The 12,140-nt window shown below is 40.2% G+C and overlaps 1 long non-coding RNA gene across 1 annotated transcript in view; it reads right to left on the bottom strand.

Annotated features, from left to right (window-relative positions):
- Positions 1-3,754: 3,754 nt before the first annotated feature.
- The window catches only part of LOC114198898 (uncharacterized), a 31,974-nt gene continuing 23,588 nt past the window's right edge, over positions 3,755-12,140 (bottom strand). The window contains exon 3 of the long non-coding RNA XR_003607208.1: positions 3,755-3,840. This is a non-coding gene — a long non-coding RNA (uncharacterized LOC114198898). The remainder of the gene's footprint in view (positions 3,841-12,140) is intronic.

The following is a 12,140-nucleotide window of genomic DNA, read 5'->3' as shown; positions in this document are numbered from 1 at the left end:
TGCTTGGGTCAAGATAGATGTCTGTCCTTGGTTGATTTGAACATGATAAATCTATTTTTTATAGAGTTAAAAATGTCTTTTTCTTCAGTTGTCTCCACAAAACTCTAACCAATAATTCATGAAATTGCTTGCCCCCCAAGAGAGATGCTATATCACCTTAGATACAAACTCATGAAAAATTTAGGTGGTAGATAAAAACCAATCACAACATTATCCCTCCTCTCTCTCCTTCCTCTCTCTCTCTTTCCAAGCTGAAGAGAAATTTTAGTAGCAAGTCTTAAATGCAGTATAAAAAACAAATTGCTTTGTAGTACTTAATCTCCATCTGTTTGTTTTGTTGTCTTTTATTCCATAGCATTGGAGGAGCAAGCAAAAGCCCAAATGTGCTCAGGATTCAGAGTTGAGTTTAGACACCATTCTAGAGACTAGAATTAGCATGAAAAAAAAATTTAATTGTATCCATAAAAAGGAATGTAACCCAGAACTTGAGGGAAAATTTTTTTTGAATAATCATTTGGTATGGTCCTATGCCTCTAAGCAAAATAGAATTCAATCTTCCTAAAAGAGATGAATATGTCTCATGTACCTAGGGATGGAAAACTGATCCTCCTATTGCTTAATAATGCAACGTCTAGAAAGGCAATATGCTTATAGAAAGCAAAAAGGGCTTGCATTCCTAAAACACAGGTTCCAAGCTTGGCTACAACTTTTACTAACCTGCTATACTGACCTAGGAAAGTCACTTAACCTCTCTGAGCCTCATTTTCTTTATCTTCATTACAGAATTTTCATTACAGATTTTTTTACTGTAATCTTCATTACAGTTAAAAAAAAAAGGCTTTTTAGGGGCACCTGGGTGGCTCAGTCTTTAAAGCGTCTGTCTTTGGCTCAGGTCATGATCCCAGGGTCCTCCCTGCTCAGTGGGAAGCCTGCTTCTCCCTCTCCCACTCCCCCTGCTTGTGTTCCCTCTCTCACTCTGTCAAATAAACAAATAAAATCTTAAAAAAAAAAAAAGTCCTAATGAGGGATGTCTGGGTGGTTCAGTTGGTTAAGCGTCTGCCTTTGGCTCAGGTCATGATCCCAGGGTCCTGGGATGAAGTTCCCCATTGGGCTCTTTGCTCAGTGGAGAGCCTGCTTCTCCCTCTCCCTCCGTCTGCCACTCCCCCTGCTTGTGCATGTGTGTGCTCGCTCTCTCTCTCTCTCTCCAACAAATAAATAAATAAAATCTTTAAAAAAATAAAATAAAAGCCTTAGTGAATTAATAAAGGTAGGCACTGAACATCAGCAGCTGGTAAATCACACACACACACACACACACACACACACACACACACACAAAATATCCAGATTATGGATTTTCAAGGAAAAATAAACCTGATTCTAATGAAGCCTCAAAACTGACAAGAAAAACAGTAGACAGGGGACCATATTAAGCCATACCACAGGGATGCAATCAGTAAAATTCAGGCTGTGGGAAACATTATAAGATAGACAACCCAGTATCTTTGACAACAATAACAGAAAAAAATAGCAAGTGAAAACAAAAAGACAGAAAAAGAGGAAGAAAATATACACCGAAAGAGACTTAAGGGACATACACAAATCTGATTTGGATTCTGACTCAAACAAACAATTTTGAGAAAACACTTGTGGAGCCTCTAGTTTCCACTCAGGGATAAAGAGCTGCATAGAACATAATTCTCACACTTACAACAGCAAATACCAAAAGAAAAAAAAGCCAGACAAACTACAGATTCATGATTTTTTTTCAAACCCATTGGAAAATGAGGTCTCAGGGCAACCAACTGGTCCAAAACACAAGAAGGGGCAGATACCTGTAAGGAGAGAAGAAATGTGGCCATTCATTTATCTGAGGTAAATGCCACTGGATGGACACCCTGTGAGAGAGTTCAGTGAGAATAGGTAATATAATATTAGCAAATCAAATTAAACATTATACAAAAAGAATAGTACCTCACAACCAAGGAGGGTTTATCCCAGGAATACTGATCTGAAAATCAATCAACATAAATCACAATGGTAACAGAAAAAAATAAAGAAGGAAAACCATCATGCTTAATGGCAAAAAACTGAATGCTTTCCCATTGAGATGAAGCAAGGGATGTCCTCTCTCACCACTCCTATTCAACACCAACTGGATGCATCATACTGGGCACATTCCAGGCAACACAATAAAACAACAAAAGAAAATCAAAGGCTTACAAATTGGAGAAGAAGAAAGAAAATGGTCTCCATTCATATTATGACATGATTGTCTATGTAGAAAATCACAAAATATACACCAAAAAATACCTCCTAGAACTAGTATATGAGTTAAGCACCTTTGCAGGATACAGAGTCAATTCTGCATACTGGCAATGACAAATTAGAATTCAAGTTTTTTTTTTTAAATACCATTTATAATAGTCCTCCAAAAATGAAATTTAATTTCATATATGTCATTCATGTTATATATAGAACAGAATATATGCAAGATCTGTATGATGAAAACTACAAAACACTAAAGAAAAAAAAAAAAACAAGGAAGATCCAAATAATCACATTCATAGATGGAAGACACAGCATTATTAAATTGCCAGTTCTTCCCAATATGATCTACAGATTTAACAGAAAATCACTGGTATACAGTAACCCTCTATACTGCTTTTGAAATTCTTCTGTACGTCTAAAATTATCTCAAAATAAAAGCCTTTAAAATTTGTAATTAAGGAATTACTATTAATTTGCTTTTAGATGAGATGAAGGTATTGGGGTTATGTTTTAAAAATCCCCACCTCTTAGAGACACAGATTTAAATTTTAAATAATTGGAAACTCTAAATGGCAGCCACCATAGAATTACATGTTTTAGACAAGAATCATGGATGCTAAAATTGGTGAGTGAAAGTATTTTGAGAAACAAGATATTTGTATTGTCTCAAATATCTCCCCACAAGATACTTATTAAATATAAAGAGAACGATAGTAACTTTACAGTGAAGTAACCTGGCAAACATTATCTTAAGAAAGTACTTCCTGATTCTTAATCTCAGGAACAAACTGAGGGTTGCTGGAGTGGTCGGGGGTGGGAGGGATGGGGTGGCTGGGTGATAGACATTGGGGAAGATATGTGCTACGGTGAGCGCTGTGAATTGTGTAAGACTGTTGAATCACAGATCTGTACTTCTGAAACAAATAACGCAACATATTTAAAAAAAGAAAAAGAAAAAGAAGATAGCAGGAGAGGAAGAATGAAGGGGAGTAAGTCAGAGGGGGAGACGAACCAGGAGAGATGATGGACTCTGAAAAACAAACTGAGGTTTCTAGAGGGGAGGAGGGTAGGGGGATGGGTTAGCCTGGTGATGGGTATTAAAGAGGGCACATTCTGCATGGAGCACTGGGTGTTATGAACAAACAATGAATCATGGAACACTACACCAAAACAAATTATGTAATATATGGTGATTAACATAACAATAAAAAAATTAAAAAGAGAAAGAAAGAAAGAAAAAGAAAAAGAAAGAAAGAAAAAGAGAAAAAGAAAGAAAAAGAAAGAAAGAAAGAGAGAGAAAGAAAGAAAGAAAGAAAAGAAACTTGTAAACAGGGCTTCCATTAAATCCTCAAAGACAACTGCTAAAATGGTGCCCTGGTTGTTGCTAAATTGCAGACCTGGGTCGGAAAGGCTCAGCATCTGAGGGACTGTTTCCTACCTGCACAGACAGAATAACAAGTCTTACCTCAGGGGATATTTGCGGGGATTCGATGGAGGCCATGTTTGCAAACATATTTTGTAAATTGTAAAATCCCATGCCAACGTGAAACATAAAAGATGATCGTAACACTAAAAAAAAAAAAAAAAGAAAGAAAGAAAGTACTTCCTGATATGATGCACAGAGAAGGACATGGTACCATTACTGAGTACTCCTGCCAAAAATGCATAACCTGAATCTTAATCACACAAGAGCATTACATAAACCCATACCGAGGGAGAATCTACAAAATGACTGGCCTATACTCTTTAAAAATGTGGAAATCATGAAATACAGAGACAGACTGAATTACTGCTCCAGATGAAAGGAGACAAATGATATGGGATCCGAATGCAACATCTGATCCTGGGTCAGATTCTGGATCTGAAAAAAATATTCTCTTTGCTGTGAAGGACATTAATGGGGCAAATGGCAACATTTAAATAAGCTCTTAGATTGGCTAATAGTGTTGTGTCATTTTTAATGTCTTGATTTTGATCACTGTATGATGGTTATTTTTTCAAGACTCACACAATGAAGTATTTGGGGAAAAGGGGGACACCATATCTTTAATTTACTCTCAAACAGTTCAAAAAGAAAATTATACATGTATACATAACATATAAACACACAGAGAGTGAAATATTAGAGAATACTTGTATTTATGCAGTAATATGTTTTATATATATATTTATGTAGAAAGAGAAAATGATCAAGCAAATGTGTTACAATGTTATCATTTAGGTAACTTATAGAAAGGGTAAGAATTTTTGCACTATTTTTGCAACTTTTCTAAAAGTCCCAAAATATTATCCCAAAATAAAAGGTTTTAAAAATTAACAAGAGGGGCGCCTGGGTGGCTCAGTTGGTTAAGCGACTGCCTTCGGCTCAGGTCATGATCCTGGGGTCCTGGGATCGAGCTTTGCACCGGGCTCCCTGCTCAGCCGGAAGCCTCCTTCTCCCTCTCCCACTCTCCCTACTTGTGTTCCCCCTCATGCTCTCTCTCTCTCTCTCTCTCTCTCTCTCTCTCTCTGTCAATTAAATAAACAAATAAAATCTTTAAAAAATAAATAAATAAAATAAATGAATAAATAAAAATTAACAAGAGATAATAATAACATCTTGAGTCCATGGCCTCCCCTATTTCCAACTAGCTTCGGTCTGAATCCTTATCCCAGAAGCAAACTGACTCTATGTCTCTCATCCATTAGACCATCTCAGCCACCTGGCGTAAAACAACGCAAATAGACTCGGTGGCCACTGCACAGACCAGACTTCGCTAGCTCAGGCACCTCGCTCCACTTCCTCTGCATCCGTGTCTGAAAAACCCAATATGGCTAAGAGTGAGAAATTAAATAAATCAAAACTGAAGAAGACGGAAATGGAAGACAAAGATCCGCTGCCTTCAAAAGAAATGACTGAACAGGAGAAGCAAGCAGGTAATTGCAATGAGGCGTGCATCACCGCTGTGCACTGTACATTCCACAAGCATTGCCTTATTTTACTTCTTTTAGCTGTTTGACTTTGTAAGATGCAAAGAGGTTGGACCAAGTTTCAGTGATGGCGCTGCCCCTTTTCCATCAAAGAACTACAAAGAGGGTGGCTCCCACCTATCCCATCTGCTGGGCTACAATCAAGGTGCCGACAGAGCTGGACACTTCTTTTTTGGAGGCTCTAGGGGAAAATCTGCTTCCTTCCCTTTTCCAGCTTCTAGAGGCTGCCCACATTCCTTGGTTCATAGCCCCTACCTCCATCTTCAAAACCAGCAGCATAGCATCTTCAGATCTTTCTCTGACTTCCTCTTCTGCCTTCCTCTATTTTAAAGAACCCTTATGCTTTAAAATGAGACCCAGCAGGATAATCCAGAAAACCTCTGTATCTTAAAGTCAGCTGATTAACAACCTTAATTTCATCTGCAAACTAAATTCTTCCTTGCCATGTAATGAAATATATTCACAGGTTGTAGGAAGGAGGACATGGACATCTTTGGGGGGCCATTAATGTGCCTATCACAGCTACCCCCTGCCTGGAATGCCTGGAAAGTGTGCTCTAAACCCTTCTAGCTAATCAGATCCCTAAATCATAATTCCTTCAGAAACATGTCCTTAGCTAGTTGGAAATGTTATGTGATTGCTCCAGATGTAATTTCCTTAACACTCCCATCCCCAATAAACTTAACAATTTTACTTACTCGTTTTTTGTTTGTTTGTTTGCTTGCTTGCTTGCTTGTTTATTGTACAGCCTTCTTTCTTTGGCTGTTATTATCATTGTCTGACTGAGTCTATAAATTGTAAGGCTGATGCAGACAAGTAAAATAAATGTCACTGATAAGAAAACACTTCCTAATGTCTAACTTAAATTGCCTTTGCAGAAATGTAATCATTTATTCCTGTCCTCACTTTAGAAGTAACAGAAAGCAACTAGTCAATACCCACCATAAAAACCTTTTAGATTTAGAGTCCTTCTAATGCCAAACAAAAAAACCAACATATGTCAACCAAGTGGCCAATCTAGGATAAAGGCCAGTCAAGTTGGTTTTTGAAGTGATGGAGTGATACAGTCAAGCCCTAAGATAAATAGCCATCCACAAACATGACCTATATGATACCTCCAGCTTTTCTTCCTTAGCCAACATACCCTTACTTGGTCCTTGCTTATTTCCTGAAGTTCTCATAGTTTAGATTGCCATCCCTTAGCTCTGATTCCTTCCTGACTCCTTTATGTAAGTTGGAACTTGGACCTGAGCTTTTTTTCTTCTCCAAATGGCAAAATCTTATTCATCTTTCAAGACTCTTCTCGCATGATCCCTTTCCCCACCAAGAATAATTAGCCGTTCTCTTCTCTGTGTTCCCGCTGGATGTGCCAGGGATCCGTGCCTCTGATATAACAGTTAACTTGGTGGAAATCGAAGTTCTCTCTACATCACCATCGGTTTTGAACTCAAGTCTGGTTACTGGACTGTGAATTTCAAGGAGGCAGCTATTATGTGTCATATTTACTGTTTATTCAATGAGTCAGTCCTCCAAGATTTCTTCCTACCTCTTTGCTTATTCCTTCTCCTATTTTCAGATCAATTCCCCTTTACCTAGAAGAATTCCAACTCAGTGTTGGAATCCTTCAACACTTGGTCCTTGGTCCTCTTCTCCTCTCAGTAGGTATTCCTCTCCTAGTTAATTTTATCTATTCCCTCAGGTCCCTGCCATCCATTGTCTTCTGAAGGTCTTAAAGGAAACTCAAACACTTGTTCAGAACAAAACTCAGGAACTTTCTCCCTGAGAATGAGAACTTTTAGTCACCTCAGCACCCATTTTCCCCTTCCTACAGCAGCAACATCCAGATTTACTTCAAGGACTTCACCCCCCCAACTCTTGGCCAATCTAAGTCTCCATGATAATGACCCCATCCACAACCAGGGGTAAGCAGCAATTAATCTAAACCAGGGCACATATCCCATCCCCCTAAGCAGGGTATCTCTTGGCCTGTGGGCATATAATCCAGTGAGAGCGAATGAGTCACTATGATGCCTTAGCTGGGCCCCTGGAGACAAAAGCCCTCTTCCTATACCCAGTGGTCTGCGAATGTGGTCATTTTGCTTCCCTAAGCAGCCAAAGGTACCCAAGAGAAGTAGAGCTCAGAGACTGATCCTTATCACACTGTTTGGCCCCTAAACGAGTCATGCCTAAAGCCAGTTTAGCCTTTTTTTTTTTCTCATTTCTGTTAGTCGACTAATTCCCCTTTGGTTTAAGCCAGTTTATATTCATGAAGAACCTTAACTGAGACTCCTTCCCCTACACCCGAACTTCCAGAGTCCCCCAGCTCAGTGAACGGCATCATCATCCATTCAGCTAAGCAAGTCCGACACCTAGGAGTCATTTCAAATATTTCCTTATCCCTCACTTGCCATAGCCAATCTGTCACCAAGTCCTGTCAATTAGAACCCTAAATATATTTCAAACCTACTTCTCTCCATCTTCATTGCTCCTGCTATGTTTGCCTAGACTACTACAGCCCATGGACTGTTCTATCCTCACCTACCCTTGCCTTCCTGCAATCCATTTTCCACACCGCAGTCAAAATGATCTCTTTGAAGTGCAAAAGTGCTAATTCACCACCCTATTTAAAACAATCATTTTCCATTGCTTTTAAGACAAAGACAAAATTCCAAGCTCCTTAACATGGTATCTCATATCTGGCCTCCCCACAAGCAGCAGAATATAAAAGCTTGCTTGTACTGTTTCATTTGGGAAGTGACCCCAAGGAATAGGAGTCTTGGATTAGGGAAAGTGAGTGAAGCGGGGAGGGAGGAAATGAATGAGCAAGTTGACCATCACTGTGAGCAACTGTATTAATCCAATAGGGACTTCTGAGGGACCGTGGGGAATGCATTTCAGAACCATCCGCCAGAGACAAAGGGGAGAAGCATTCACCAGTCAACTTTCATCTACCAATAATTGGAAGTTGCCTATGGATACTAACTCCCTGGCACTTCTGAGCGGCTCGCATGTGACTGTCAGTGGTCTCCTATAAGCGCCCCAGGCCTGGGAACCAGAGAAGCCCCAAGCACACTTAGAATGAGGTCAGCACAAATTTGGTGGGAGCTGATGGCACTGTCCATTATAGCCTTGGCTGAAATCAGACTAAGGCCATGAGATAATATAGTACAGGTCTGATACCGTGTACGGTCTGGCCTCTACCTGCCTTTCCCGCTTCCTCCTGACCTCTTATTTCATTCCAGTCATGCTAGTCTTGTGGCTCCTGGACTGCACATGTTCCCACCCACCACAGGGCCTTTGAACATGTTGTTTCCTCTGCCTGAAATGCTCTTTCCTTCCTATTTGTCTAGTTCCCTCTACTGTTCATCAGAACCCAACTCAAGCATCACTTTCCCTAATAAGCTTTCCCTGACTGTGAAAGCCACCATAATGGGCACTCTCAGCATCATGTGCTTCTCCTTTGAGGCACATATGAAAGTTGCAGTTGCCTACCTGTGTGATCATTTCACAGATTGTCTGACTCCACCTGGACTATTCGCAACATAAGGAAAACTACAGAATCCCTAGCATTAGCATGGTCTTTGCCACATGTCAGGCAATCAATAAAACACACTTGAAAGGATAAACAAATTTATCTTTTTATTCCCACTAGTATCTGGAACAAATAAGTGCTCAAATATTTTTAACACAGTTAAATAATTAATGGAGCTAACACTTTAAGAAGTGTTACTTTCTGATGGAATTTATGTAACTTTCACCAAACTGCATTCTATCCCTTAAAACTGCTATAGTGAGACTCTTCTGTGGGAAGCCAGACATTGTTTTTTTAAGATAGACTTTTTTTTAAGTGTGTGATACCTGTAAAGAGCAACTGGATTCCCCCAGAAAGAACAGTTGAGAAAGAGAGGAAAGTGAAATCATCAATGTAGATAAGAAAGCTTCTTTGTGGACCAAGACAGGGATGCTATCTAAAACAAACAGGTATAGGTTATTGACCACAAGAAGAACAAAATTCATTGGTATGTGAAAACAAACTCCCCAGAATTACTCCGAGCTCTCCCTTTTAGCCAGCACCATCAATTATGATTATTAAGTGCCTGCCCGGCTGCTGTGCAGTGGAAGAGGCAGGGAGGTTTGGTAGCTAGGCAACGGCCTGGAAACTCAAAGGGTAGGAATTGTGATGCTGGCTCCTCCATAAAAGTGATAAGTGGCCTTGGGTAAACTCCCCTGCCTTGTTTTCTTCATCTGAAAAACAGCATCACCAGTCTGTCTTTCTGCTTCGAGGGAAGAAAAACAGAGTGAAGAGAACACTGCAACTGTAGGAAAGTGAGCTTGGCCTGGGGAGTGAAGAACTCATCAGGGGACCAACTTTTCAACTGAAATCACCACTTTATGACTAACGGGTTGAGCCTGAATAATCCGTGCCTCAGTTTATCCATCTGGAATGATTTATAGATAATGGCCAAGTCCTGACTTAAGATACAAATTAAAATGTGGGTCTTCATTTCTGTAAGATCTCTCCCCCAAGGAGTCCTCAGACTTTCTCAGCTACCCCTAAACTAAGCACCTCAAAAGCAAATGTCATAGCTACATGATTCACTACACAAGCCCCAGCACCTAGCCCAGTGTCTGGTTCATAGTTAGTACTCAAGTGTTTACTGAATGGGCTCATTGGCTATTTAAATAATACCAGCCACCACAGGGGCGCCTGGGTGGCTCAGTCGTTAAGCGTCTGCCTTCGGCTCAGGTCATGATCCCAGGGTCCTGGGATTGAGCCCCGCATCGGGCTCCCGGCTGCACGGGAAGCCTGCTTCTCCCTCTCCCACTCCCCCTGCTTGTGTTCCCTCTCTCGCTGTGTCTCTCTCTGTCAAATGAATAAACAAAATCTTTTAAAAAATTTAATTAAATAAATAAATAAATAAATAATACCAGCTCTTTAAATGGGGATAAGAGAGTTTATAACCTTAAGTGAAGCATTACTAGTCTTGAAGGAAAAAAAAAGTCCACTGAACAATTTTAAAGGAAATGGCCTAAAGATAAGTCCATGCCAGGTCATGAATGGCCATGAAAGAGATTACACTTTGACTAATTCTTTTTCATTATTTTTACTATTATTTAGAACAGTCCCAAATAATATAGTTATAGCCCAACAGCATTCGTCTCTCCAAATATAACTGTCATTCCTGTAGAGTAAGTTTTAAAAATGTTTATATATTATCAAAATTAAGTTTCAAAATGAGCTACAGTATCTGGAAAAAGAGGATAATAGTATTTCACAGAAACTAATTGGAAACTTGTTTTGAAATAAAGTAGTTATTATTTCCATCCTGGAGAGATGAAAGTGTAGAGATTTCCTTTTATCTCTCCCAGCCTAGTATCTTACATTATTTATTCAAGCTAAAATTAAAACCTGGCCAAATCCCACTGAGGCATTGCATATCAGTTAGAGATTACTCTTCTGGAAATGAACTTTTGTTCACAAATTTCATTATGCAGTTACAAATGACTATTATTAAAATGTAACATATAAAACTAAATTGTCTTTTTTTTCCCCCTCGCTATGCACAAGGTCCACTTTCTTATGCAGCATTATTCTTTTCTTCTGGACTTGGTAGCATGCTGTCCCTCTGCCCATTGCCTCAGCATACAGAGCATCTCACGATACCCATTCCACTCACCTGGAGCCCCCCCCCCATGTCATTTTTTATTGCTCCATCCCTTACACCCCAAGGAACAGACACCAAGGGACATTCTCTCCTGATGACCTTGCTAAGGCCCATTTTCATTTCTTCTTCAGACTCAAACTTCAGGCAAAGTGATTACGTACAAAAAAGGTACCTGGGGTGCGGTGTCAACCCATTTGCAGTTGCCTAGTTTTTTCCTGCCCATCCCCCCAGGCCCTGTCACATCCTCTTCATTCTGTTTGCAATGTTCTTCCTTGATTGCCTAACTCTGATTTGTCCTTCAGGTCTCAGCTTAGACGGAACTTTCTCCATAAAGATTTCCCTGACCTATCTCCCAGCTCCGAGGTCAAGTACAGCCTCTGTGTTGCCATGGCATCCTGCACCACGTAGCACTTGCAACTTTTTCTTTTTAATTGGCTCTCGCTCCCCCTGGGGGGTAAACCCCATATGAGCAAGAGTAGGTCACATTGGCTCACCATTCATTCACCAGTGCCCAGTACTATGATAAGCATATAGCAACTGATCGGTAAGTATTTCACGAATTTTGGATTTAGATTCTACTCTGGTATTTGGCCCCTAGGAAAACCAATCTTCCATCTGAATTCCAAAGAATCTTCACTATCTAAAAGCTTTCCTGGCATTAACTTTGTGGTTCATCAGAGTTCTCCTTGGTCCTTCACCTTGGGAACTCTAATTTCTCCTCTGCTCATTTCTTTCTACCCCTGGAAGGTTTTGCCTAGCATATCCAGGGTCTTCTTTTCTGGTCAATCTGTTTCAATCATGCTCATTAGTTTTTTGTTTGGGGTTTTTGTTTTATTTTGTCTTGTTTTTTTGAGAGAGAGAGAGAGATAGCAAGAGAGAGCATGAGCAGGGGGCAGAGGGAGAAGCAGGCTCCCTGCTTGGCAGGGAGCCCGATGTAGGGCTCAATCCCAGGGTCCAGCGATCATGACCTCAGCCGAAGACAGATGCCCAACCAACGGAGCCACCCAGGTGCCCCATACTCATTAGTTTTTAAACCTGGTCCAACTTTTTCAGTTCTCAACATCCATATCCCATCTCCCGTACATCCAGGCCACATTTTACTTTCTTTCTACCTCTAGTTGACTCCTTAGCTCTCTCTAGCTCAGCAAGAATAAAATTTGGTGTGTATTTGTTAAGGGAGGTGGGGGGGGACTAAAAATGTAGCTAGGCACTGCATGGATTGTCGTACAAGAC

This window comes from Eumetopias jubatus, unplaced genomic scaffold, assembly GCF_037043125.1.
Source record: "Eumetopias jubatus isolate StellerSeaLion01/CBP00866 unplaced genomic scaffold, mEumJub1_p1.0 scaffold_10, whole genome shotgun sequence".
Classification (NCBI taxonomy): domain Eukaryota; kingdom Metazoa; phylum Chordata; class Mammalia; order Carnivora; family Otariidae; genus Eumetopias; species Eumetopias jubatus.
The sequence above is the reverse complement of the archived record's forward strand: the minus strand, read 5'-3'. Positions and strand labels throughout refer to the sequence as shown.